We start from the raw sequence: 27,785 nt of genomic DNA on the forward strand, positions 1-27,785 counted from the left end.
AGAATTAGCTGTAGAAATTAAGATGGGTAACATTTATTTCTAGTGACTCGCCCTATAGTTATTCTTGCGGGAAATCTCTTATTTTGTTTTCCTTTTTCTTGGTTGCGGAAGGAGAAAGCTGTAGTGCGAGGAGGGGGGGGGGGGGAAAGGGGAAAGAAAAAAAAAAAAAGAGATAAAAGAGAGAGGGGACAAAATGATTATAGCCAAAACTCTTCAAATGTAAAAAAAGGGGGGAAAAATAGAAAAAATAGAGAGCCGTGGGGTTGGGGTGAGGATGTAACCAGGCGCCATCATAACAGGCTCAGGTTTGAGCCTGATTGCCTACATAGTGGTGGGGGGTGGGGGGTGGAGGGGGGAGCATGGGGAAGGGGGGTTGAAGCTCAGTTCTGGGTCCTTAATATCTTTGCAAAATCTTATGTCTAACATAGAAAAAGGTACTAACGGGATCAAATGTAGAAAAAAGATTAATACTGAGAAATTAAGTAAACTTTTTCTTTATTTTTTTAGAGCAAGGAAAATAGCAGTATGGATAAACTAAAAATATTATCGATTAACATCTGTGGCCTCAATGATGAGAAAAAAAGACAAAGAGTGGCCATTGGGCTTCAAGTATCTGGAGCGAACATTCTCTGTGTTCAAGAAACACATATTGAGGGGTCACAAATTTATCTGCTGAATCAACTGGGTTTTAAGCTTATTACCGCCACCACACAAGGGACTAGGACAAAGGGTGTTGCTATTTTGGGGAAAGCGAGTATGGCACAGTTTACTCGCTCAATCTCCGATAAATATGGTCGTTGGGCTATTACAGAGTGTCAGATGTCTAATGGAGATAGAATGACAATTTGTACAATCTATAGCAATATTAATGATGACCCCGTAGTTTTGGATCACATATCTAACGAACTGGTCCATTGGCCACTTCCAGTAATAATCTGCGGGGATTTTAATATAAATCTACCTAGTAATTGGTCAGAGGAGTCTGGTTTCCAATACAAAGGCAGAAAGCCTAAAGTTTTCCAAGCCCTTAAAAATCTATGCTTAACTCATGGTCTCATAGACAGTTGGCAGGCGCAATACCCAAACGATCAGGGTTTTACATATTACTCCCATCCACATACACACCATGCAAGGTTGGATTACTTCTTGGTCTCTAGTATTCTATCCACTAGTTGTTTCATCGAAAAATTACCAAGGGTTCTTTCAGACCATAATCCCCTTCTTTTAACTATGGAAATTGGTACGCAAAAACAGAACAATAGAATATGGACGTTTGAAAGAGCATTATTAATAAACGAGGCGTACTGTCAATGCATGTGACAGTGGATCCCCAGATTCCTAGAAGAAAATATAGGTAGTGCACCAATTGAGATCGTTTGGGACACTCTTAAAGCTGGAATCAGAGGGGAAACACTTCGATTTTCATTGAATGTTAATAAAAAAGCTAAACAAGTAATGAAAACACTTCAGGGTAACATCGCAATCGCTGAAGGAGGGCTAATTAAAGCCATAAAGGAGGGAAGAGACATGGAAAATGAGTTAAGACAGATCTCAATTGCTAAAAATAGTGTCATAGATATACTAACTACAAAAGCTATTAATAAAGCAACCGCATATAAGGAAACTATTTACGAACTGAGTGAACAAGCTGGACATCAGTTAGCGGTACGCGCCCGTGAACTCAATTCCGTTAACTCCATTAAGATGATTCGAGATCCAGAAGTAGGGCTAATAACTGATTCGGATGCAATTAGAACTGCCTTCTATAAATTCTACCAGGCTCTATATAGGGATAATGATACTAATATACAATTGGATGCAATCAACGAATACATCAATCAAGATAGCCCATCGAGATTAGAAAGTAATGATTCAGAAGATATGGATGTCATCCCGCAAGGGGAGGAAATTCTTCTCGCATTAAAAAGTCTTACTTCAGGCAAAGCGGCGGGTATGGATGGGATTCCCACTGAATTTTATATCCAATTCTTTCCCCAAGTTAAGAATATACTAACAACACTGATCGCACATATATTCCTAGGGGGGCGACCCCCAGAGTCATGGTCAAGGGCCAAAATTATAGTATTTCCAAAAAAAAAAAAGACCCTACAGAACTTGGGTTGTATCGCCCAATTACCTTAATAACTAGTGATTCTAAAATCTACGCTAAGTTACTCGCCGCACGATTAGCTCTGAATATACACAAAATCGTATCGGCTTGACAACACGGGTTCATCCCGGGTAGAGATACCACAGATCATATCCAGAGAGTAATCTCATTGTTTGATTGGTGTGAAGTTTCAGGGGACCCTATGGCACTTATACTTTTAGATGCCGATAAAGCTTTCGATTGGGTCTCCTGGAAATATCTCTGGATTGCGATGGCTAGATGTGGTATTGGAGATCCCTTTATTACAGCGGTAAAAATGTTGTACAGCAATCCGTCTGCCGGTGTTATGGTGAATGGGTCAGTTTCAGCACCATTGTCTATTACTAGAGGTACAAGACAGGGGTGTCCGTGCTCACCCCTCTTATTTGCTATATATATTGACCCATTTATCCGAAGATTAGATAACAACGCATTGATACCATCCATCTGGATAAGAGATCAGGCCACCAAAACATTGGCATACGCGGACGATATCGCGCTGGTTACCAGTGACCCAGCAATTTCGGCTGCGGTGATTGAAGAGGAAGCTAACATTTTTGGCCAAATATCGGGCTATAAACTTAACCAATCAAAAACTCAGATTATCCTTAACAGTAAAATTGAGATGATGGATACACGGGTTTCCGAGAAAGCTATATATCTTGGCGTGAGTATTACGGCCAAAATAGAGAATCTAGTTACCGATAATATTGATCCATTAATTCAACGTACAAAAAAGGATTTGATTAGGTGTAACAATCTTCATTTATCCATTGTGGGTCGGTGTAATTTGATTAAAATGCTTTTCCTTCCAAGATTTCTTTATTTTTTTAGATCAATCTGTCTAGAATTTCCCTCACAAGTATTTAAAGATTTGGATAGTATGTTTTCTAGATTTATTTGGGGGTACAAAAAATCCCGTAGAGCCTTGCGAACCTTTACTTTCCCTAAAGATAGAGGGGGCATGAAATTGCCCAACTTTAAGCTATATTACTGGGCTACTATCTTAAAATACTGCAATAAGCTTTTATTTACGTTTGCACCTAGCAGCGAAGGGGATATTCCAACTCCACAAGAGCTGCTATTAGGTAATGAATCCAGAGGTTGCTTGTGGCGTCATCTTAACGATAGCTACTTTAAAAAAGTTAAATTTAAGTCCATATTTGGTATCTATAAGACCTGGAATTCCGTTAGAAAACTTACTAATATCGGACAACTATCTTTTTACACCCTAATCCATAAAAATAGCCATCCCCCTGGGATCTTCAATGATTTATGCATGGAAAGATGGTTTTTGAATGGGATTACGCATCTTGGGTGTTTTTATACTCCATTAGGTATTAAATCTTTTGGTGAATTACAGCTGGAATACAATTTAGAGCAACGGGATTTTTTTAAATTTTTGCAAATTCGGGATTTTTTATTAAAAAGAGGAGGAGGGGACGTGTCATTTCAAAAGGTGCAGTTAATGGAGAATATGGCTTCGAGAAATAATCTCAAAATAGGAGAGATTTATGAACAACTGCTTCTGCGACAATCTGATGATCTTGATAAATACTTAAGTAAATGGCAGCTTAAACTTGGTGTGTCTGGGGAAACTGTTCATCAATCTCTCTTACTATATCAGTCTATTTTAATGTCTACCAAGCTGCAGGCCCAGTTTTACAAAACTTTTTTCTTTCTATATTATACTCCCTATAAGATCGCTAAATGGGGGACTGGGAAGGGAACTACATGTCCTAGATGTGATCTAGTTGAAGCCGATAGCATTCATATTTTTGCTACCTGTACTGTACTAACATCAGTAGTGGCCGATATTTCAACATTTCTCTCGGAAGTTTTTAATACAAGAATAGAGATTTATGTTGAAGAGATTATGTTAGGTGTTGCTAATATTTCAAGACCGAAATATATGCAAGGACTGGTTTTTGTGGCCATGGCTGTCTTTAGATTATGCATCGCGTCAGCATGGCTTGATACAAATGCGCCAAGTTTTCAACAATGGAGATCACGCCTGTTGGCCACCTGTAGTTTAGAAGTAGCTATCTACAGAAGAAAGGGCTTGCGCAAGCGCAAGTTAGGGCTGGCAATTTGGGATCCCGTGTTGCAATGGTCTCAGAGATAACGGGGTAATTCGTAAGCCATACTTGTTTTTTAGACTATTGTCAGTTCCGTATTATGTTATGCTGTTTATTGATCATAACTGTTGTTCTTCACGTCTTTTTTCTTTCTTTTCAATGCAACAGAATCTGAGCTGGGGGTGGGGGGTGGGTCATTAGGTGGGTTTTTGTGTTGAAACAAGAAAATCCTTTAATAAAGATTGGGTTTAAAAAAAAAAAAGGAATGTCCGAGGCCACAATAATCATCGCCAGGTGCGGAATGTCATTGCTTATCTTAAACGGCATTCTGTAGATATTGCCCTACTGCAAGAAACTCACTTGCCTATGGATAGCACGATGGTAACGCAGAGAGTGCTGCAGGGCTCGTTTTATGCCTCAGGGTTTACTTCTCATGCTCACGTGGGTTAACCAGAAGTCAGGACTTAAAATAGACCTGTGTGTGGCTGATCTAGAAGGGTAGTTCACCATTTACAGGTGCAGGGGGAAGGGCCTTGAATTACTTATAATTAACGTGTATGGACCTAATTACGATAACCCTCACTTTTACCAATACCTTCCACATCCCCCAGTGTTGATGCAGCGCTACCGCCATTAGTGGGAGGGGATTTTAATTGCGTCTTAGACCCAATGCTGGACCGCTCTGGGGGCCCAGAGCGTCACACTTCGGCCTCAGAGAAATTCATTACGGACACAACAATACGGCTAGATATGGTGGATGTCTGGAGGGTGCGGTTTCCAGGGCAAGGGGGTTATACACACTATACCGCTACACACGGTCTCCACACGAGAATAGATTGTTGGTTATTGTCGCGAGAAATATATTCGGAGGTCAGAGACTGTAAGGTTCACCGACAAACCCTGTCAGATCATGCTCCGATAATCTTAGTTCTGCGCAGTCCGCAGAAGCGGCCCGCCCCGTTCACTTGGAGGTTTCCCCCATACTCGCTACTTGACACTGCTTTCAAAGCTGAGATGGCTGAGGCAATTGAAGACTCTTTTGCAAACAATATAGGATCGGTCTCACAGTTTTCCACGGTTTGGGAAACGTTTAAGCTATACATTAGAGGCATTGCTATATCTAAGCACTCTTGGATGCTGTGCGCAATTAGGAGCAGGCTATAATACCTGCAGAAACGGCTATCTTAGTTGGAGACAGTATTGCGTCGAGATAGGGCAATGGAGGGAGATGACGAATTGCAAAAAAACGCTTGAGGAATATCAGGAGGTAGCTGATCGCGAACTTAAGCATGTGGGGAAATGCACGGTTGCTAAAAGCTACTGGGGGGGAAGAATGGCCGGGAGCCACACTCCTGGTACTATTGAGGCACAGAAGAGAGGCATCAACGATTACGGCAATCAGGTCGGAGGAAGGAGAGATGTTGGTAGATCCTGAATGCATAGCCAACCAATTTAAGCAGTACTACGAATCCCTTTATCGCTCCCGTTCCCAAACAGATGATAGTACGATCCGCGACTACTTAGAGCACATAAAATTACCCTGGCTCAAGAATGAACAACAAGAGAACCTTATGAGGCCGCTAGAGGCCTGGGAAATACATGAGGCTTTACATCATATGCGATCAGGAAGTGCCCCGGGGCAGAACGGCTTAACAGTGGCCTTCAACAAAGAATTTACAGATCTCCTGGTTACTCATTTAGTAACGCTGTTCAAAGAGCTCTATGAATCAGGGGAACTGCCCCCATCAATGAGAGAAGCCATGATAGTCACTATACTTGAGCCCAGTAAGCTCCCAGAGGAGTGCTCCTCGTTCCGCCCACTGTCACTACTAAACATAGATACCAAAATATATGCCAAAATCCTAGCCAATCGTCTTGCTCCCTTAGCCCTGAGTCTGGCCAGCACAGAGCAGGCAGGGTTTGTCCCGGGTCATAATCTAACATACAACCTGTGCACCTTCTTTGGCACACTCCAACATGTAAACCCAGAGGTCAAAGCAACTGTGGTATTTCTAGACGCGGAGAAAGCGTTTGATTTGGTAGAATGGGCATTCATGCGAGCAGTATTGGAAAGAATGGAGGTGGGTGAAGTATTCCTGAAATTGGTTGCAGTACTGTACAATTCGCCTACTGCTAGAATACGCATGGGTGATATGGTTACCGCACCAGTAATAATCTCTAGGGGCGAGGATGCCCACTGTCACCTCTTCTTTACGCTATAGTAGCAGAACCTCTTGCATGCGCTCTCAGGGAATACCATGGTTTTCGAGGGCTCCGGTTTCCTGCCTATAACTTAATAGTGTCATCGTATGCGGACAACACTTTGCTTTACATTAGGCACCCGGAAGTCAACCTGTTTCCGGTGCTTAGGGAAGTTGTTCGATTTTGTGAACTTTCAGGCTTAAAAATTAACTGGACCAACTCCATAACCTTCCATCTGATGGTATCCACCACTCCTATTGAGCTAGACTTCCCTTTAACTTGGACCACGGAACCGGTCCGTTATCTGGGCATACAAATTCATATTGACCCGGAGATAGTTTTTACGGAAAACTATGGGAGGGAAGTCACTAAACTAGAGGAAGACGTTGATCGATGGATACGATTGCCTATTTCGCTCCCGGGGCGGATATTGTTGATGAAAATGGTGATACTCCCGAGGTTTCTATTATTTTTAAATATCCCCACAGTCCTCCCAGTACACTTTTTTAAAATGATCACCTCCATATCGACTAAACTGGCGTGGGCAGGAAAGCAGCCGAGCGTGCAGTGGAAGGTTCTCAGCCTACCTTACTATCTCGGTGGACTGGGAGCCCCTGATATGGACTTGAAATGAAATGAAATGAAAAAGAAATTTATAAAGCGCGAAACATTCACCCGAAGGTGTCAAGGCGCTACCTCGTCAGACAAGAGATACCGGACAGTTTTAAAACCACATCAGAGAATAAAAAGACTAGTTTTTAACGCCTTCCTGAAGGCCAAAAAATGTGTTTCCACTTTTAACCTCAGTGGAAGCGAGTTTCAAAGTCTGGTCGTACAGACCAGAAAGCTTCTTCCACCCCAGGAACACTTTTTGAACCTGGGGACTACCAGGTTATGAGCATGACCTGAGCGAAGATGGCGGGCAGGGATGTATGGCTGCAAATTCCGTTTTAAAAAGGCAGGTCCTGTGTCATGTATAGCTTTAAAAGCTATACAAAGAGCCTTAAACTCGATCCGTCTCTTCACCGGTAACCAGTGTAACTCTTTAAGCGCCGAGGAAGCAGATTTATGTTTTGGAATGTTCAGCAATAAAAGTGCTGCAGCATTTTGCACAATGTGCAACTTGGTCAAACATTTCTTCCGAAGGTTAATGAAAAGGCCGTTACAGTAGTCGGCTCTAGATAAAACAAGAGCCAAGACCACTAACTTCCTTAGATCACCTGGACTAAATGGAAGAATCCTTCTAAGTTATTTTAGTGTGTAGAAGGATATGGATGTGACCTGGTTGACGTGGCCTTCAAAGGAAAGCATGGAGTCAAACGTGACTCCCAAGTTCTTTACATTATTCGTAGGATTAGGTAGCGAGCCCAACTCTGAAGGCCACAAAGTAGGGGACCAGAAATGTGTGTGGGTGCCAAAGAGTAGGACTTCAGTCATACTAGAATTCAATTTCAGACAATTAGTGGCCATCCAGTCCCCCACCTGGCGAAGACAGGTATGGAACTGTGCCGCTGTGTCTGACTGTGAGCCTGTCACTGAAACCACAATCTGGGTATCATCAGCATAAGAAATAGCAGAGAAACCCAGAGATCTGATTAGCCAACGGGGCGACATAAATATTGAAGAGAGTGGGGCTCAACGAAGAGACCTGTGGTACTCCACATGGCAGTGTGAAGTTCGGCAACTTGAATTCTGAAAGAGCCACAAACTGTTCCCGGTCAGACAGAAATGACTTAAGTAAAGCAAATGCTTTCCCTTTAATGCCAATCCTATCCAGGACTTCCAATAATTTTTGATGATTCACAGTATCAAATGCGGCAGAGAGGTCAAGCAGCACAAATGCTGCATTAACTCCTGCATCGACTGTCAGCCTAATCAGTTTGGACGCTGAAATCAGTGCCAATTCAGTACTATGGTGCTTTCTAAAGCCAAACTGAGTGGCGTCCAGAAAGGTATGCTTCTCAATGTAGTCTGATACTTGTACTACAGAGTAGAGCAAAGCTCACATGTGTTTCATTGGCTACACCAGATCCTCCGCACTTACATATTGAAAAGGTGGCGGTCGCCCATTCTGACCTCCCCACTAGCCTATTTCGGACCCCAGAACGACACACGGGAATCCTGGTCTCCATAAACTCCCTAATGGTTCCGCTGGAATGGTGCGCTTGGCTCCCTATGAGTAGAGATCGCGCAGTGCTCAAAGCATTGCAGACTATAAGTGTAACTACGGCGGGCGACCCCTTTCTGGAAGGGGAAACTCATTCGTGGGCTGATGTAGTAACAGAGGGTACTGCGGTCACCCCATTAGTGCAATTCCAGTATCATGGGGTGAGGCACGCCATGCATGAGATACTAGGCGAAGACATGGCGGAGCCTCCCGAGGTGAATCACCCCTACAAACTAGTGTCCAATATTTATGGGGTTGCCCAGGCCTATCGTAAGAACTATTACACAAAGTCTAGATTGGAGTGGCAAAAAGATCTAGATATGATCATAGATGATGACATTTGCAGATACAGTTTTGAGGCGACCCGTCGGGTCTCCTTAAATGACTGACACCGGCTAATCCATTTTAAATATCTGCAAAGAGTCTACTACACCACGGTATGGGCTGCGTGAGACGGCTGGGTGTGAGAGGTGCGGGGTGTGTCCTGCGGACTTCCTCTGTGTAGCCTGGCTTTGCCCAACAATCGCCCAGTACTGGGAAAAGGTATTTCAGACACTGAGCGACATCACTGAGGAGCCAATGCTCCCTGATCTGTTAATCGCCCTGCTGGGCTACACTAAGAAAATATAGAAGGGAATTCAAAGATTGGTTGAAATGGGAGTGTTAATTGCAAAGAGTAGAATAACAAAGCGTTGTGCGCGAGGCCCTCTGCCCACAATGCAGGAGTGGTCACGAGATATGTTGTACTGGAACACGCAGACGGAACTGTATAGTGAGCTACTTCCACCCCGAAGTCGTCCCAAGAACCTCTGGGGATTGTATCAAACATATTTCGCTGGAAAGGCTCTCCCGGCCGCAGACCCACTCCCTGATACGGTGGACATCTCAATGTAATTGTAAAAGCTATTATCCAACATGTCACTGGTATATGAGACCAACCTGTGTAACTAATCTGGCAACAGAATTGTAGTATAAGAGATATGGAATTGTGCCTGCTGTATACACTGGAAGACATCACTGTGGCTCCTGTTTGTTAGTAAATGGTTTGCATTATTTCTTTTACAGTATATACTCATGTGAATGCTTCAAGTATGCATATTATGTAATGGTTTATCCTTGTCGCCTAACAGTAGAAGCATGACATGTTTTCATTTAAATGTATAACCCAATACAAAATTTAAAAAAAGATAATTTGCTGGTTGTGCCCAATCACCACTTGTGAAGATGAAAGTTATTATACAGCCTTTCATGACTCCGGAATAATCGCAGGCTGAAGCGCATGGTTAAAGACTTTCGTCAGGTATCCTGCCCAAACGGTAGGGTTATCCTTGTACAGAGCAAGTGGGATTCCATTTGGAGCGTGTGCTCCAGTCTTTGTTTCTGGATGAGTTTGCATACCTGGTCTTCTGTAATAATCAGTTTACCTTCACTTTGCGTTATCTGATTTGTTCTGCTCTGCCTTTGTACCCAGTTGGTGTCAGAGGCTTGATTAAAATGTTTAGTTAAAAAAACCTTTCCAGCCAGCTTCTGTTAATGTAGATATTGTAATTGTCGGTGAGGCTCTATACAGACTATTGATCATCTTGCAGATGTCTGTTGAGTTTTTCGTTTTACTGTTATACAGTGCTTTTGCCCAGATTGTTTGTTTTGCTTTTGCTTTTTCTTCCCAAATTAACCTCCAAAAATCTGTTTATCCTCGTTAGTTTGGAGTGGAACTCATGATTCCCTGGCCACTTTCTTGTTTATTCTGTTACAATTCCTTTTCAGAATACGACTTGTGGTTGATGCTCTAAACTTACTTACATTTTTTGCTTGGCTGTTAGATTGCCGAGTGTTATGGTTATTTTTCGATGCGTAGGAGGCCATTAATTTTTCTGTAATAATGAGTCCATTGCGCTGCTACAGTGAGGCAAGCCACTAAAAAACAATGCTCGACCACTATTAGAGCTCATTCCCTAATTGAGACTTTAGATCCTTCCGACCAGCACAGCCTCCTATAGGTTACAGTTAGTAACTCCCCAGGAAGTTACTTTACCTTTTGATGTCTTGAACATTGGATCTTAAGTTCCATGAATTGTTGTCCATGATCACTTTCAGTTGTTTTTGTAATCTGAAAGGAAGATATTTGAAATAAAGGTAAAGATATTATGGTATAATCAATCCTGGATTTCAGACCTGATGCTTAATAAGTCCATGCCGGTGGTGAATCTTGTGGGTGCCTTCCATTTAAGACCCTTAGACCAAGGGATTTCAAACCTTTAACTAGATTAGTTCCCACCATGTCTTCGACCCGCTGCTCTCTGGGGTTACCGACAGTTTGGAGATAGTTCATAGATGATCTTGTTGTAATATAGTATCGTCTTGGGTAAATGACCAAAGCAGATTCATGTCAAAGTCTCCTGTAATCTCCAGGTGTGTTTCCTCTTGTAATTGTTGTAATAAAATATTTATGAGATTATTAGACTGACTCTGGCTCTTGAGTGTATGTAAACATGAGTTAATACCAGAAGATTTGTAGTATTTTTATACCTACTTTGCAATTTTACTTGTAAAATGTTATTATCATCTGTTTGTCTTCCATCTTTAGGTCAATTGCCATGAATGTTGCTAGGTCCCTGCTTGGGTGCCCATATATCCTAGGAGCAAAGTACCCAAATCCTTCCAACATGAATAATTGAGCTGCCTATGATTCTTGAAGCAATACAATATAAAAATGTCTGATGGTGGTAGTCAAATAAGCAATTTGAATCTTAGTTTGCACACCATTTGTGTTCCATGAACATAGGTTTATTGTTTCCTTTGGGTAAACAAGTAATTGTTGCTGAATACACTGTATTTTTATTGTAAGGCCGGGGTCCACCTTGTAAAGCTACTGTCAACTAGCCTTGGTTTAGTTGGAGACCCTGCTGTACGTGCAACTTAGTATATAAGCTTGGTGAGAAGACAGCCGTTTTACTAATAGGATTTTTAAGAATTGAGTATACTTGATTATTATCAGCTTTGTTTCGTGGGTAATCAAGTTTTTCTGGTAAATCGAATGGACTTGGATAAAGAATTTGCAGAGGCCTGATGATTTTTATTCTCCTGTTTAGGAAAAACTGATTTTCCTGAAGGATTTGTCTAGCTAGTTGACTAGAATTCCAGGTCACCAGTGTAAATTCTTGATTATTATCTTTGTTGGGTAAGAATTCAATATCTTCTGTTTTATTTTTTCAAGTGATAGAATTGCTTTTAAAAGTCTTAGGATATTCTCACAGTTCAAAATATCGCGATTTCCCCTAGACTGGTATCCAGGTTTGAAGATTGTTCGACTCCTTCCTTCATTACAATTGTAATTTTATTGCCTGATTCAGAAATTATATAACCTTTTTTGGTGATGCATTCAACCAGAACAGATCTAACAACTCTGTCCAATGGTAGGGTTCTGCTTGGGTATTGGTCGGATCTTGTCTATTCCTGGGTTTAGGCGATGGTTTGATGTTTGTTTTCCTGTGCATTGAACTATCTGTATTGTTTCTATTGGGCACTTCCTGGTGCCAAGCCTCGTCATTTTGCAGATGTTTTGATCTACCTAGTATCTCTGTTCTTGCAGCGGTGCCTTGATTCAATAGGACTTTCATGAGTGTTGTTGATTTTCTGTCTTCAACAGACAAGAAGTTTTGCAGGTGTCTCCAAAAATAAATTCCAGCTGATCCAGCCTTTTCTTTTTGGTGTTGCACAGCGGTGTTTGAGCTTTTTGGGGAGTCCCCGGTCTGTTGTTCTGTAGGGTCTGTTGTTACTTCACTTTGCTCAGCAGGGTGATTTTCTGATTTTTTATTGAAAAAAGAATAGGGCTTTTTTCTATTTCCCTTGCAGGCCTGAGTCTGTGTTTTCCCTGGCTCGTCGTTGGGCCTGATTATGTTATCCCTCATTTTAGTTGTTGCTTTTTGAAACGAGGTTTCTACTATACTATTTTTTTAATCTTATTTCTTGCTTTATGGTGTTTTTCCTCTGTTTTTTCATTATTATAAAAGGTGAAGAGTTCGGTTGCATATCTTCAGACACTCCCACCTTTTCACCCAATGGATCAGTCATTTGGTTTTGAGAGTCTATGCTGTTGTTCGCACTCCTTACTTTATCTAATTCACCGGTTTCCTTCATTAGTTCAATCCTGGATTTCTTATCACAGCCTGGGGATTGCAGATTTCATTACAAGACCGGAGGCTACCATTATGCAATAACTTTTATTGCTGCCCCACACATGCAGCCTTTTAAAAAACATGTATTACATCATAAGTAACACGTTCCATAGAACATAACAAAACGTTGTGGTAACTATGCATCTTCTTCTTTTATTTGCTGCTCCTGGACAGTTAAGTACATGTTTATCCTTCTCTCTATTTTGTACTATCTTAATATATCAATTTACCATTATGGGATATTCTTTTTTTCCTATTTGTTAACCAAAACAAGATGACCCCCCCTTCATTACACGTAATGATCTTTATTAACGATATTTGACTTGTATTTTGACTGCTTTTCCCCTGCAGGGAGCACCTTTCAGTATAGAAGGTGCGTAATCTTTTCCCTCTTTTCCAATTTATGGTCTGGTTTGCTTATTTCGTTACAACCTTTTAATTTATTTCATTTTCCTTGTTAAACCAACCTGATCATGTTCTCAGCGTGAGACTCGGTCACTCCTGACTCCAGCTGATTCAAATACCCGAGACCGGGTGGTTCTGACCCTTCTTGTCTGCCCCCCGTCCACCCCCCCCCCCCCCCCCCCCCCGGCCTGCCAGTCGTCCAGATGTACTCCGGCCCGGTTGATTTCAAATAGCCGGGACCGTTTTACTCACGGCTGGTCCCCGTTGCTCTCCGGCTCTGGATAGCCTCGATGATGATCGCGGGCCAGGGCTTACTCCTTTCCGGCTCTTTTGCTTCGACAGGCTCCCTATTTGGGACCCGCCAGGCAAAAATTAGAGTTTCTGGGAAGGCCTGCTCTGGCTCGCGCTGTGCATTTCCATGATAACGCACAGTGCAGAGCCCAACGGACCGTGTCATGGAGCCGTTGAGACCGAAAGACAGCTTTCTCTGGTAGGAGGGCAATTATTATTTTAATATAAAGCTGACAGGAGAACAATTTATATTTTTTAATATAGCTCTTGACCAAATAGTCTTGAGATCAGCAGACTGTACATAAACACCCTGCCTTACAGATATTAACGCTCAAGAAGCATTCTATACATACATAAATAACCTTTTTTTTTTTTTTTAAATGCAAAGTTTTTTCTTAAATCCAATAACCTTATAAAAAATAAAAAAAAATGCAGAAAACTATATACCGTTTTTTGAGGATATTCCCCTCACGGAGAATTCTTTAATGAATTTGTTTGAGAGACAACTGAAATTCTCTCTGAAAGAGGCAGTAGAGGCAGCATTTACTAAAAGAAAAAGAGACAACACTCCTGAGGAAGACTCTGCTGATATTTCTGAAGAGGAAAACCCTCAACCCAAAAAAGGAGGTAAGGCTTTAAAAAAGTCAAAGCACCTTGAATTCCATGGTAGCCTGCGCGCTACTAGAGACCGGGTGTTATCCCTAGGTTGCCAGCGTGCTACAAATGAGCTAGGTGCCCCTAGCACAAAGAGAAAGAGCGATCTTCATGGTGAAATAAGTACAGGTGCCCCTCAAGCACAAAAAGACCAGGTGTCCCTTTCGGCACAAAAGACATCACTTCTTTTACCGATGATGATGATGACTATTTGTCTCCAATTAATATTGGCGATGAGGCATTCGGATATATTTTCGATCCCCTCGAAAAATTTGACGATGACTTACTTGATAAGGATTTAGAACAACCCAGCTCCATTAAGGACCCAGCAGGGATGGAGGTGTTTAGGATGAAGATACCCTGGTTCAAATATGTCAGGGACACTCTAGAGAAGCTGGGCCACATAGAACTTTTCACTAACCCTTCAGAGATTAGAGCCCAGGATAAACCAATGGTAAAAAGCCTGTTTATGGACCATAGGAATACAACTAGATTTATGGAGGAAGGGTCCAAAGGGTCAGTGAACTTGTATACTCACACTGAGACCACAGTGGGCATGGAACCCTATCTTTGTTTATTGCATAACGCCCAAGACAGATTTTTAATAACCCGTTTTAGGCTCAATCTTTTACCCTATTTATTGGCGGACCCACAAGGGTATTCAGTCCCGATTGAGCAGAAGGGTGCCTGCGGCTGCGACAATCAGTCTCCGCAGGACACCCTTCATTTTGTATTATTTTGCTCTTATTACTCCACCCCCAGGCGAGGTTTTTTAATTGACATCTTGAAAAGGGCAAAACTGACCCAGGCACACTCAGCAATACTGTTCTTACAAAGGGCAGCTGACCCACTGACTCTGTGTTGCATTCTGAACTTCCTCAAAGTGTCTTGGAGATTAAGATTAACCAAAGGTCAAGTCTAAATAGTGTCCGCCCAGAAGTAGTGCACCCGTCAGGTGACACGATTGTTTTATTTTGTATTATCTTCATCAAATGTTCTTTCTGATTGATTTAATTGTTTTTTAATATGGATAAGGAATGAGATTGTATTGTGCATATGTGCTTTTATGGTGTTTTTAACATCCGAATAAAGAACTATTGATTGATTGATTGATTGATTGATTGATTGACTATTTGTCTCCAATTAATATTGGCGATGAGGCATTCGGATATATTTTCGATCCCCTCGAAAAATTTGACGATGACTTACTTGATAAGGATTTAGAACAACCCAGCTCCATTAAGGACCCAGCAGGGATGGAGGTGTTTAACCGCTCTCGCATTACCCATCCCAGGGGAACCGACTGGTGGCCTTTGGACCACGTAGCCAAGTTTATTAAATTCTGGATAAGAAAAACACTTGAGAAAGATACATGAAATCTAATGAGGTCAGAATGCCCTAGACCCATTTTGGATAATACGTCAGGTATGACTCCCAATTTAGACCCGAAATTAATGACCTTCCTGTTTAAAACAGGAAGGGATCCTAGGAAAGGTCTGGAACGTTGCCTCAAGCAGTGTCAAGACAAATTACTGGACACTCTAGGACCTCTGGATACAATCCTAGACCTAGCAAACGAATCCGCTATTAAAGGCGCTCCAGTAGATACCGAACCCCTCGGAGGGTGGAGCAATTGCGCCCGGTGCCTTCTTGGCAATGCCAATGCTGGCCTTACCTCGGAAAGGAGAAGAGCTATACTGATGTGGATGAAGTTTGGAGACCTGGCCAACAAGAACGTCCAGGGTGACCCGAATGGGTTACTCTTCGGCGAAAACTTTATTAAAACCTCGGGGAAGTATATTTCCACCTTCTCCGCATTCAGTAAGGCCCAGTCCAACATGAGACGCATGTTTGGAGGTAGAAGTTTTGGAAGGGCTGACAGAACGGGACTGGCTACCAGCTGCGGACACTATAGGTCCCCCTTCTACCAGCAGAATCAATGCGGATATGGAAGATATTTCCGCAGGAACAATTCCTTCTTCCCGCAAAGAGGACGCAACAATCGCGCATGAGGTGGCGGTAGCAGAGGCAGATTCCAAAGCCATGGACAACACGGTAAGGACTCTTCCCTCTGGTTATTCCCTTCCAAAGGTAAGGGGAAGGCTTTGCCTTTTCTAACAGAATTGGTATTTGCTAACAAACTATGTTTGGGTACTAGATTCTATAAAAGGATTCAAAATAGATTTTGTTACAACTCCTTACCAGACTATCCAATCCAGGGAACTTACCCTTGACCAAGAACAATCTGCTCTGGTAGACACAGAGGTGAGTCAAATGTTATCAAAGGGGTGATTTCCAAGGTATCAAAGACTGGTCTGGGTTTTGTGAGTACAATTTTTCTAGTAAAGAAAAAGGAGAAAGGTTGGCGCCCCGTAATAAATTTAAAGGAACTAAATACTTTTCTTGTGTACAGACACTTCAAGATGGAAGGTATCCATCTTCTGAGAGACATCCTCCAAGAGAAAGATTGGCTCATAAAACTGGACCTCAAGGACGCTTACTTTACAATTCCTATGGACATAGAGTCTCAGAAGTACCTAAGGTTTGTATGGAAAGGTGTGACCTACCAACGTCGTTGTCTCCCCTTCGGCCTCTCCTCAGCACCTTGGTGCTTCACCAAGGTCCTTAGACCAGTGGTTGCCTCCCTGAGGAGAAGAGGAGTTCGACTAGTAATTTACTTGGACGACATTTTGCTGATGTCTCAAAGCCAAGAGGAACTGCTGACTCACATGAAATGGGTTGTGGACTTTTTAGAAGGTTTAGGATTTATTATCAACATAGAGAAGTCCGTTATGACACAAACACAAAACCTAGAATTCCTAGGTTTCCAGGTAAATACAACTTCGGCCCAGCTACAACTCCCCTTAAAAAATGTTTCCAAAATAAAGAAGGAAGTAACTTATGTTTTATCCAACGTAGTGAGCTTCCAGGAACTAGCGAGAGTAGTTGGTCTCTTATCCTCTTCGATTCTGGCAATCTCCCCAGGGCCACTCCACCACAGGGCCTTAAAGAGACTGAAATCTTCAGCGCCGAAGAAGGGCCTTTGGTATTCAGACAGTGTTCCCCTGTCACTGGAGGCTCGAGAAGACCTCTTATGGTGACCGAACAATCTAAACAGCTGGAATGGGAAAGCAATATTTGGGAACACTCCGGATCACACTCTGGAATCAGATGCGAGCAATTTAGGCTGGGGTGCCAGACTAGGAAAGATGGAAACAGGGGGGATATGGTCCCAAGAGGAACTCACTCTGCACATAAATTGCTTAGAGATGTTGGCGAGCTTGAATTAATTAATGAGCTTCAAGTCAATTTAAAAAAATAGCGTAGTCTTGATCAAACTGGAAAACTTTACAGCTGTCTCTTACATCAACCGCTTGGGAGGAGCAAGGTCAAGGTTACTTGCAGATCTAGCCAAGAGGATTTGGTACTTCTGCTGGACTTAAAAAATAGTTCTAAAGCAGAATTCATCCCTTGCCATCTAAACACAAGGGCAGATTGGAATTCAAGGTTCCTAAGAGACTCGAGCGACTGGAAACAGAATACAATAGTCTTCCAAAAAGTTCATGACTTAAGGGGCCCTTTCCAGGTGGATCTCTTTGCCAGCAGATAAATCAGTATTTCAGCTGGAGGCCAGACTGCAGTGGATGGTCTGGTTTAACCTTGGAACCAATGGAGATGCTACGCCTTCCCCCCCTTCGCACTAATTCAGAGAGTTCTCCTGAAAGTTCATATGGAGCGTTGCCGCATCGTTCTAATTACGCCCTTTTTGAATACTCAAATATGGCTTCCAGGTGTGATGGAGTTGGCAATGGAGGTCCCACGCCTTATCCCAGGAAGTTTAGGCTTTCTCCAGGGACAAGAAGGAGAGGCACATCCTCTTCTCTTAGAAGGAAACATGGACCTTCATGTCTGAAGGATTTCAGGGACTCAAGAAGTTACTCTGGCCTTTCAGGAGAGGCTAAAAGCCTACTGGATGAGTCATGGGCTCCGGGAACAAGGAGAAGATAAATGTAAATCCAGTACTTGTATAGCGTAAGGAGAAGTTACACTGGTGTATGGAAATAATTGTGTAGTTGGTGTCTGGAACGGAATCTGGATCCCGTGGACGCTCCTGTAGTAGAAGTAACCAATTACCTAGCAGGTCTATTTAATTTAGGTTTATGCTATAGAACCGTAAACTGCTACAGATCTGCAATTTCAGCAGGTCATTCACTGTTAAATGATTTTTCTATTGGAACCGACCCCATAATACGTAGATTAATGAAGGGAATAAGACTTGAACGTCCTCCTAAGGCCAAAAATGATTCACTAAGGAATGTTAACCTTTTCTTCGACCTTTTCACCTCTTGGCCAGATAATTGTTTTCTTTCCAGAAAACAATTATCTATAAAGCTAGCAACATTACTTTGCCCAATATCTTTTAGAAGGGTATCAGATGTTAAGGCCTTAGAAACCTGAAATAGAGTCTGTTCCCCCGATGGAGTACTTTTTGAAATATGGTAAAGGGCCAAGACTATGTCTGAAAATATTTTCTAATCTTATTTTACTGATTACCCCAAACTATGTGTGGTGAGTTGTATGAAAGTGTACAAACAAAGAATGATTAATTTTAGACCTAATAATGAAAGTCAATTACTAATATTCTTTATAAAACCCTATAAGGCAGTTTCTTCTGCTACATTTTCGAGATGTGTTAGAACAGCAGTGTTGGAAGCAGGCATAGACTTATCCAAGTTTGGCGCAAATTTCTTCCCATGGCGCTATGGCCAGTAAGGTGTTCTGGGGTGTAGGTTCACTTGCAGATATTCTCAAAGCAGCAGATTGGTCAAATGCTTCCACTTTCGTTAAGTTTTACCTTAAACCTGTGGAACACATAAGCAATATAGCATTGAAAAGCTTTAAACTTGCATAATGGTAGCCTCCGGTCTTGTAATGAAATGATGATTCTCCAATTAACATACAGAGAGAATCTTGATTTCATTAAAGATAACAGAGGCTGACATTATCCCTCCCACCACTCCCTGGTGGATCTTTGTAAGAGATTTGTATTCTTGTTCTATATGTAATGACTAATTTTTACTTCTTACTTTGTCCTATAGTTTTGAATTACTTAACAATAGATATTACTTGCTCTCCTTCTTTTTTTTCCAGACTCAGCATCACTTCTTATCAAGTGCAATGAACATGGAAGGAGTTGAACCTACAATTACTTTTTTTTTCCCCAGAGTTTTATATAGCACGAACTTGACCCATATCGGGTATCAGAGCACTTTACATAGCCTCAGATGCGTTACATCAGGACACATTCAATTTTGTAAGGCACGGGGTGATTAAGTGATTTGCCCAGAATCAAAGGATGTTCACCGTCATTGCCGAGACTCGAACCCAGTCCCCAGATTCGAGGTCGACCGCCCTAGCCGTTAGGCCAACTCCTCTCCCCTACTTTACCTTGTCACAGCTCTAAGAGGAAGATACATAGTTACCACGACGTTTTGTTATGTTCTATGGAATGTTTTACTAATGATGTAATACATGTCCTTTAAAGGGCTGTATGTGTGGGGCAGCAATAAAAGTTATTGTTTAATGTTAGCCTCCGTTGTCTTTAATGAAATCAAGATTCTCTCTGTATGTTAATTGGAGAATCGTCATTCCCTTTAATGTCTTCAATCAAAGTAGTCAAGACTTCGGGGATTGTGGCTAATTTATTAATCAGTGGTGCACAAGTACAATCTATACAGGACTCGAAAAATCATATAAATGTCACTAGACCTGCAGATCTAGTAACCTGAAAAATCTACTCAACCTAACTGTAATGTACTTGGCCCGTGAACAGGTCTCAAATTGTGTGATCCTAGGCAAATAGCTTGTCTTGTGGAGCCGCCTTTTTCTTTATCATCACATAAGAGAACACCTTCAAATATGCAAGGTCACTATTTCTGCTGTACAAAAAAACTCTTTATTTATTAAACTAAATATTTGCTCCATGTATAACAAGAATCAAGCCCATATATAGGTAACACATGACTCCTGGCTTGCCTCTTAGTTCACTAATAGCATTGTCGTGTGGGCAGGAGCAGTTATAATTCCCAGTTCATATTTAAAAAACTCACTATTCATAAATATATTACTAAAGCATGAAGTGGTTGTGGACTGTCATTGACAGCATATTTTCCATTGAAATGGCCACAAACCTTTCCCACTAACATGTAGTTTTACTGATCATAGTGCATAAACAATGTTTGGAAATTGGGTTTCAGCAAATGTATTTAAAATTTTCACATAACCAAGTAGATTGTTCTAATTTGTTTTGATCCTATCAAAATATTTTTTTCACCATAGATTTACAAAAATGTGTCTTCATAACAAGTGAAATATATTTGAAATGTTTGAACAGTTCACTTAGCTATTTCAGTGTTGTGTTAGAAAAAAGCCTGACATCTTACAGCCTTTCATTTCACATGCTTTCCACAGTTCAGTTGTTACACAATTTACTTTACAAAATCCTCTCACTTCAGTCGAAAGAAAAATAAATGTAGAAAGACAAACCGACTTTTGATCTCCGTCTCTGAAAGTGGAGCAAATGTGCCAAGATATCAAGATTTAAAGGCATCTTTATTGCTCTTTCACTTTGTGAGCAATAAAGATGCCTTTAAATCTTGTTATCTTGTCACATTTGCTAGCTTTCAGAGACATAGGTCAAAAGTCAATTTGTCTTTCTATATTTATTTTTCCTTCTGTGACTTAAGTTAGAGGATTTTCAGCTCACCAGAAAGGTCGAGTAGTCCCTAAAAATAGCATGTCCTAATTAAATCCTGCTCGACAATGCAAGTGAGTGAGTGGATTTTTCGAGCCCTGCTATAGCTGATGTTGTTGCTTGTGTTTGAACTTGTGTTATTAAATTGAATGCCAAAAAGATGAGGGTAGAGGCTATTGAAGACCGCACCTAACAAATTAACAGTGTCTCAGAGTATCGAGTAGTGCAAGCAACCAAGGAGCCCTCCCCTCTATACTCCTTAACTAGGAACAAGTCCTACAACAACATTAAATGCAAAAAGGTTCAGCACTATACAGCATAACATAAAGATTCCACATCAAATTTCAAGACAGTTAGCACACGAAAAGACATCCAAGTCCAAGATGTGTGTTTCTTGAAAGGGTTTCTCTTTTTTTTTCTTAAAAAGATTTCTCTTTATTTTCTCAAAGGCAGAGAATCATAGCCAACAAGTTTTGCCTCCCAAATAGACTCCTTCAGGGCTTCACAGTGTGTCACAAAGTAAATTCATATAGATATTTGTGCAGTTCAAGTGTTTGAAAATCCAATATTCTGAAAACTTCTGTATAATATAAAATGTCAGCAGTGGCATAATAACCCGCAGCTTATGTGGTCCTCATGTTTCTGTTCAGTAATTGTGTTATTAAATTGTTTAAAGAGGCCAGTTTCTGATCAATTCCGGCGACTGATTTTGCCATGACATTAAGGAGGTCGATTTGCACATCCATTTAATTTGATTGGTACGTAAGGGCTTCTAGTGTTAATTGCGAAGTTCTAAAAAAGATATCCCAGATAGCTCCTGATTCAAAAGTTGATGCAGTCAGGGTTATGTTGTATTGGACTTTTATTCATATGTAATGGCCCTGGTTTTTCTTCTGTTTCTAATTTAGCTTGTATAGACTGTGAGCTAGTAATTGGAAAACTCTTTTGAGAACAGAGTACTCCAAAGTTGGAGACTGTTAGAGTTTCATTGGTTTGCTCTTAGTTCAACTTCTCCTGGGAAGAACTACCACAATTCATCTCCTTTAACATATCAGTTTGAGCTTCTGGATTGGATTGCAGTAGATTCATAGCTCTACTAAGGCTTGCTTGTTGATGCTACAAGTTCCCTTTTGCAGTTTGGCACTTATGATTTGTTTGGGGAGTACACTTAGTTAGTTCCCTGGCAGTTTTGTGATTTTTAATAATATTTACTGTCACTTTGAGTGGGAGTAGATGTCAGCATTTGCCTTTGATAGTTTCCTGGGGATTTTGAGATAGGTTGAAGATATTTGGAGGCAGTGGTGGGACTGGCTTTAGAAGTCCCCATTGAGCGACCTTATTTTCTGCCAACTTACTTGTAAGCCCAACTTCAGACTGATCCATGCCACTATTTTCTGGATTCAGGCGTGAGGAGTTTGCCCAACTAACTGGTGTAATTGGTGCTGGGAGTTTACATAAATCTTCTTGCAGAGTTAGCATTGCACCTGCTGGATCTTTCAGAAAGTGAAACTTATGCGGGATTTTGATTGATTTTTCAAACAGCTGTACAACGGGTGAGATTAATGGATGGTTCTCCCCGCATACTTTTGCCTTAACCCTTTTTAAAGTTGTCAATGATTGAAGTTTCTTATTTCTCTCCTTATGGGGAGGAAAGAGCTCTTTCCCGACCTGATCGCAAGATCCAGTTTTCCTTAAGTGCACTTATTCTGGTTACTTAATCGTTTGTGCCGTTCAAGCGATGAACCTTCACAGCTGGTACCGCAGTTGTGGCTAACTTGAGGATTGGAAGCGACTCCTATTACAACGCCTTGGTCCCTTGGTTTGATATTAAGGGTCATTCATCACAAGTCCTTGCACCCCCCACTTCCCACTTGTAGGATTATTACCGTATGTCAGGAGGGTGTAACGAGCACGCCAGAGCCTTCTCGGCACCTCTCAGAGCATTGCAGAGTAGAGTGGTATACAGTAGAGTGGACTGGAGTGGCGCTGAGTCCAGTGGCACCATGTGCAGTGGCATATAGTAGATTGTTTTAGAGTAGAGTGCAGTGGTACAGAGTAGATTGGAGTGGAGTAGAGGGGATTGGTGTACAGTGGAGTGGTACAGAGAAGAGTGCATTGGCGTAGAGTGGATTGGCATAGAGTGCAGTGTTGCGGAGTAGGGTGGCATAGAGTGGAGTAGAGTTCAGTGGTTTAGAGTGCAGTGGCGAAGAGTGCAGTGATGCATAGTAGAATTGTGTGGGGTAGAGTGCATTGGCATAGAGTAGAGTGGTGTAGAGTACATAGGCGTAGAGTGGAGAGGTGCAAATAAGAGTGCAGTGACGCAGTGTGGAGTGGAGAGGCGTAGTATGCAGAGTGGTGCAGAGTAGAGTGCAGTGGCGTGGAGGAGTGCTTAGCAGAGTGGAGTGGGGTAATGTGGAGTATGCATGATATGGTAGTGTAGTGCCATTACAGACACCACATCTTCAATTGAACTGACCGTCACATTTGCACTCACATACATTTTTACTGGCAAACGTATACAGCGCACAAGGATCTGTCTGTTTCCCTTACTATCAGTGGCGGCTAAGGAGTTTGGAGCCGCGGATGAACTGAGCAACCAACCCGCTGAACAAGGAGCTGGACTGGGACAGCATACAAACCTTTTGTAAGCAACTTAATTGAGAGCTGGAAGGTCCCCAGCTCGCTACCTGGCTCCTGGCCCATAAGATCCAGTCACCACAAGAATGGGAAGCAGTCCAGGCCCTAATGGTGCTAGAGACCTGCATGAAGAGCTGAGGCAAAATATTCCACAGTGAAGTTGGGAAATTCTGCTTCCTCAATGAGCTGATCAAGGTGGTGTCACCCAAGTATCTCGGAGGACGCTCTCTTGAGATAGTGAAGTCTAAGATCCTGGAGCTGATGTACATCTGGACCCTGGGGCTCCCGGATGAGGCCAAGATTGCAGAAGCCTATCAGATGTTGAAGAAACAGAACGTTCTGAAAGATCACCCCATTCTTTAGGATGATGTGCTCATCCCTCCACCACCCCTGCTGCGGCCACGGAATAAAATCTTAGACGATGAGGAGCAGTTTAAGATGTTGCGTGCCTACTAAATAGCTTGCACACCGAGGATCTCTGGGATGCTAATAAGCTCATCAAGGGGATAGTGCAGATGAATCAAAAGCGAATTTAGAAGATTTCAAAACAGGTCAACACCACAGAAGAAGTGAACAACAATGTCTCACTGCTAACCAACATGTTGAACTCCTACACCCAGGGAAAGACTTCTGGGGGTAACGAGGACCTCATGAAGGAGCTGTATCACAGATGCGAGAAGATGAGACCCACCCTCTTCTGATTGGCCAGTGGCACTGAGGACAACAATGATGCTTTATCTGAAATCCTTCAAGCAAATGATAGACTGACACAGGTGATCAACATGTACTGACAAGTGGTGCATGGGGAAGAAATTAACGGTGAGACACGTACTAGCGCCATCCCAGGAAGCTCATAAGCTCTCTTGGATCTCTCAGGCCTTGATCTACCCACTGGGGCTCCCACATACCCATCCTTTTCTCTACAGCAGATAACATCCAGCCATGAGCCTGGGGTCTCGGCATCGCTGCTGGATGATGAACTCATGTCTCTTGGCATTAGCGTCTCCACCACTTCTAGTCAGAACATCACAGATTCGGGAGGGTGGAATAACTTCCAGTCATCGAAGAGCAGTGATCTCCATGCAACAGCGGCACCAAAACTCCCTTCCCAGCTCTCCGCGACCCTCACAGAGCCCCCCACAGCACCCAGCCGGACAGCAGTGCTGTGGCCTTTAAGCATGCATGCTTTGGTATCGTTGTGGGGGTACTGGGTGCAAACTGGAACTGAGACGAAGTGAGAAGACTTTGAAGATGTGAGAAGGTGAGGTCTACCTGGCTTTAGAACTTACTGTGGTTACCCCTCACACAGATGGAGGGATTAGGGTGACTCCAACTATCAGCCATCAATTTTCCCCTTCCAAAGTAAGTAATCCTTGTGATTCCTTAACCTTTGACGTTGTAGGTGGATGGAATTGATACGGGTATGCCTGTGGAAGCCCGTGTTGGCTTTGCAACCTCCACATCCTGTTTCTTGGCCCATGGCTGCTCCCAACGCCCCCACTTTGTGATGGGATTCCACTGTGTCTTATACCAAATCCGAATTATATATAAATCTATTGTTTTCTTCTGGTTCTCCTCAGAGGCACTGGGTGACGCAAGAGGCATAGGGCATTCATTGTAAGTACATTTTTATTTCATCCTCCGTCGCCCCCCCCCTTGCCTACTGCCTTTGTATAAAATATATTTTCTTTGATTGATTGGGTGCAAGGAAGGAATAACGTCTGCAAAAGAACAGCAAGCTAATAGTGTATTTATGGGGTGTAATAAAATCAATATGCTCCTCCCCAAAAAAGTATACAGTGCACAAACAATGTGTGGAAATGTCATCATCCAATGTATTGATTTGATTGTCAGCGCAGTTCACTTACTGACATTTAAATGTTGCTATGTGCTAGAATAAAAATAACATCATATAGCCTTCCTCAAGCAGACCCCCAGTAGCCAGCATGATTGTCACATAAAACCTCTCAGTTTGAAGACAGAGAAAGAAAATTAAACACCAAGCTCCCTGGAAGACACAGCATGGCATTTGACCTCAGTCTTCGAATGCACAGCAAAAGTGACAAAAAAAGACAACATTTAAAGGCCTGTTAACATAAAGCGAGTTTGTGGAAGATTACAGCAAACAAGGTCCAAGCAACAAGAGGGACAAACTCAAAGTGGACATCCTAAAGCAAATTAAGCCGGCAAATAGAAATCCAGAACATGTGAGTGATAAACCACATATTCAATGGTAAGTAATGGGCAGAATGCATTCCTAGGTAAACTTTACGAATGTCCTCAAGATGTCTTTAGCACACCAGACAGCTGTGCTGTCTGGTAGGTTGCGACTACTTGCATGGTAATGAGAATCATGCACAAAGTTTGGGAGTCTCAAAGTCCCAGAAGCATCTCCATTTTAAACGGAGGCCCAAAGATGGCTGTAAAGGTCATGCTTTGTCTAGGTGAAGGGACACACATGTTGTGTGACATGCACCAGCACTGCTGTCTGACACACTCCATTACTGTGCTGAAATATGGAGCCTGCATTAAAGTTAAGACAATTATTCTTTTGGAAGTAAGAGGTAGCTCTTCGCTCTTAAAAGTTAAACTAATTAAAAATATCACATTCTTGGTCAAGTTAATTACTATGTTTTTCAAAGTAAATTTTATTTGACAATGACATTGAAAGATTCATGATTTCATTTCACAACTTATCCAAGTATTACTTGCTCTTTTATATCTTTGGCGTTGATACATGAAATCCACGGATATTATCTCATATTCTGGTGCTGTTGTCAGTGGCGCCAGGACTTAATTGGCTGGTCAGAGTTGTGAATTTCTGCTTGAATTTAAAATAAGCTGCCCCTTCAAGCCTCACTTCCACAGATAAAACACAGATCCCATCAGGCATCACTGACCCAGGCTGATGTCTGCGGGTCTAACGCTGGAGAGGGCAGCAGATTGAAACCAAGATACTTTGAAGGGAGCGCTAAAGGGGGTTGTGTTTCTCTTACCTGCAGCGGGTTGTCAGCATCCCGGAGGGGCAGAACCCGAGCAGACACACACAGGGTCAGGGATGAGTGGGGAAGAATTAACATAGACTAGTGCCGGTTACTTGGAGGCCTTGAAAGATAAAGAAAACAAAGCATCAGCATCCAGCAACCCACGATGGTAACCGACAAAACTAAAGCATTCAAGAGGTACCTCAAATAAAAAAAACACTGGTAAAACATACTGGAAAAATGTATACTGGAAATACTAAACATAAAAATAAAATAAAAAAAGAAATACCCTTCTCCGTAAGAGATTGCCATTTTTCATTAAACAAATCAGTTTCAGAAGGCACTATAGTTCTTAGAAAACACACTACAATATAACTAAATAATCGAGAATTAAAATAGAGCACCATCGTACCCTAAAAATAAGTTGTTTCACAAACCAGCAACGTATTTGGTAATAGATGTACATAGCACAATCTTGACTTTTTGAGATTTAGTATTCAGAGTAAATGCTGAATTGTGTTTAAGATATGCAGGCAGTCATCACAAGTGTCTGGAGCGGTGTCCCTGGATGGATAATTCACCAGGACATTGAGAGTAGCCTGGTGTCTCCAGACCTGAGATTACTGGGTCTTAAAATATCAGATACAGTGATACCAGGCCAGGACACACCGGACTGAGACCACCGTGCAGAGCTGGGGGTCGGATGCTGGCCACTGCCCCGTCTAACCTCTCTTGAACCGATAAGGCAGCTGCATATGCTTCTACCAGCTCTACCCTCATCTGCTCTGCCCTTTCCCTGCCCCCCGCTACACACACCATAGGCCAAAACAAAGCCCCAGCATCCACTGACCCCTGCTTCAAGCAGGTGATAAAGGAATGTGGATTTAGGATTGTTATTTTGCCTGGAATAGGGGAAAGAGGATATGGAATAGGGAGTGGCATTTCTGGATCCATGTGTTATTCCCATTCTGACTAAAATAAATCTTATTTCGTGTATTTTGTTGTGAGTGCACCAGCTGGAATGTGTGATTTCAGCCACTGATGCACCCTAACTACACAGGGGGCTCGTAATGAGGCCCGTAGTTTATTAATAAGGATATTTTGCTGTGAGGTCAGCAATTAGTAACGTGCATTTTTATTGACATTTGCAGAATCCGACTCAACTGGGTTAATTCACTCAAATACCAAAATGAACCATTAACAACAGTTTGATTTTTTTAATGAAATAAATATCTTTATGGGAGGAAGTGACTATTGCTGCCAAGGTGCTAACCTGTTTATCGTGT

The 27,785-nt window shown here is 42.1% G+C and overlaps 1 pseudogene; it reads left to right on the top strand.

Moving 5' to 3' along the window:
- Positions 1–16,071: 16,071 nt before the first annotated feature.
- LOC146838957 (ADP-ribosylation factor-binding protein GGA1 pseudogene) lies at positions 16,072–24,753 on the top strand (annotated as a pseudogene).
- Positions 24,754–27,785: the final 3,032 nt, after the last annotated feature.

Source organism: Triturus cristatus, chromosome 4_2 (assembly GCF_964204655.1).
Source record: "Triturus cristatus chromosome 4_2, aTriCri1.1, whole genome shotgun sequence".
NCBI lineage: Eukaryota > Metazoa > Chordata > Amphibia > Caudata > Salamandridae > Triturus > Triturus cristatus.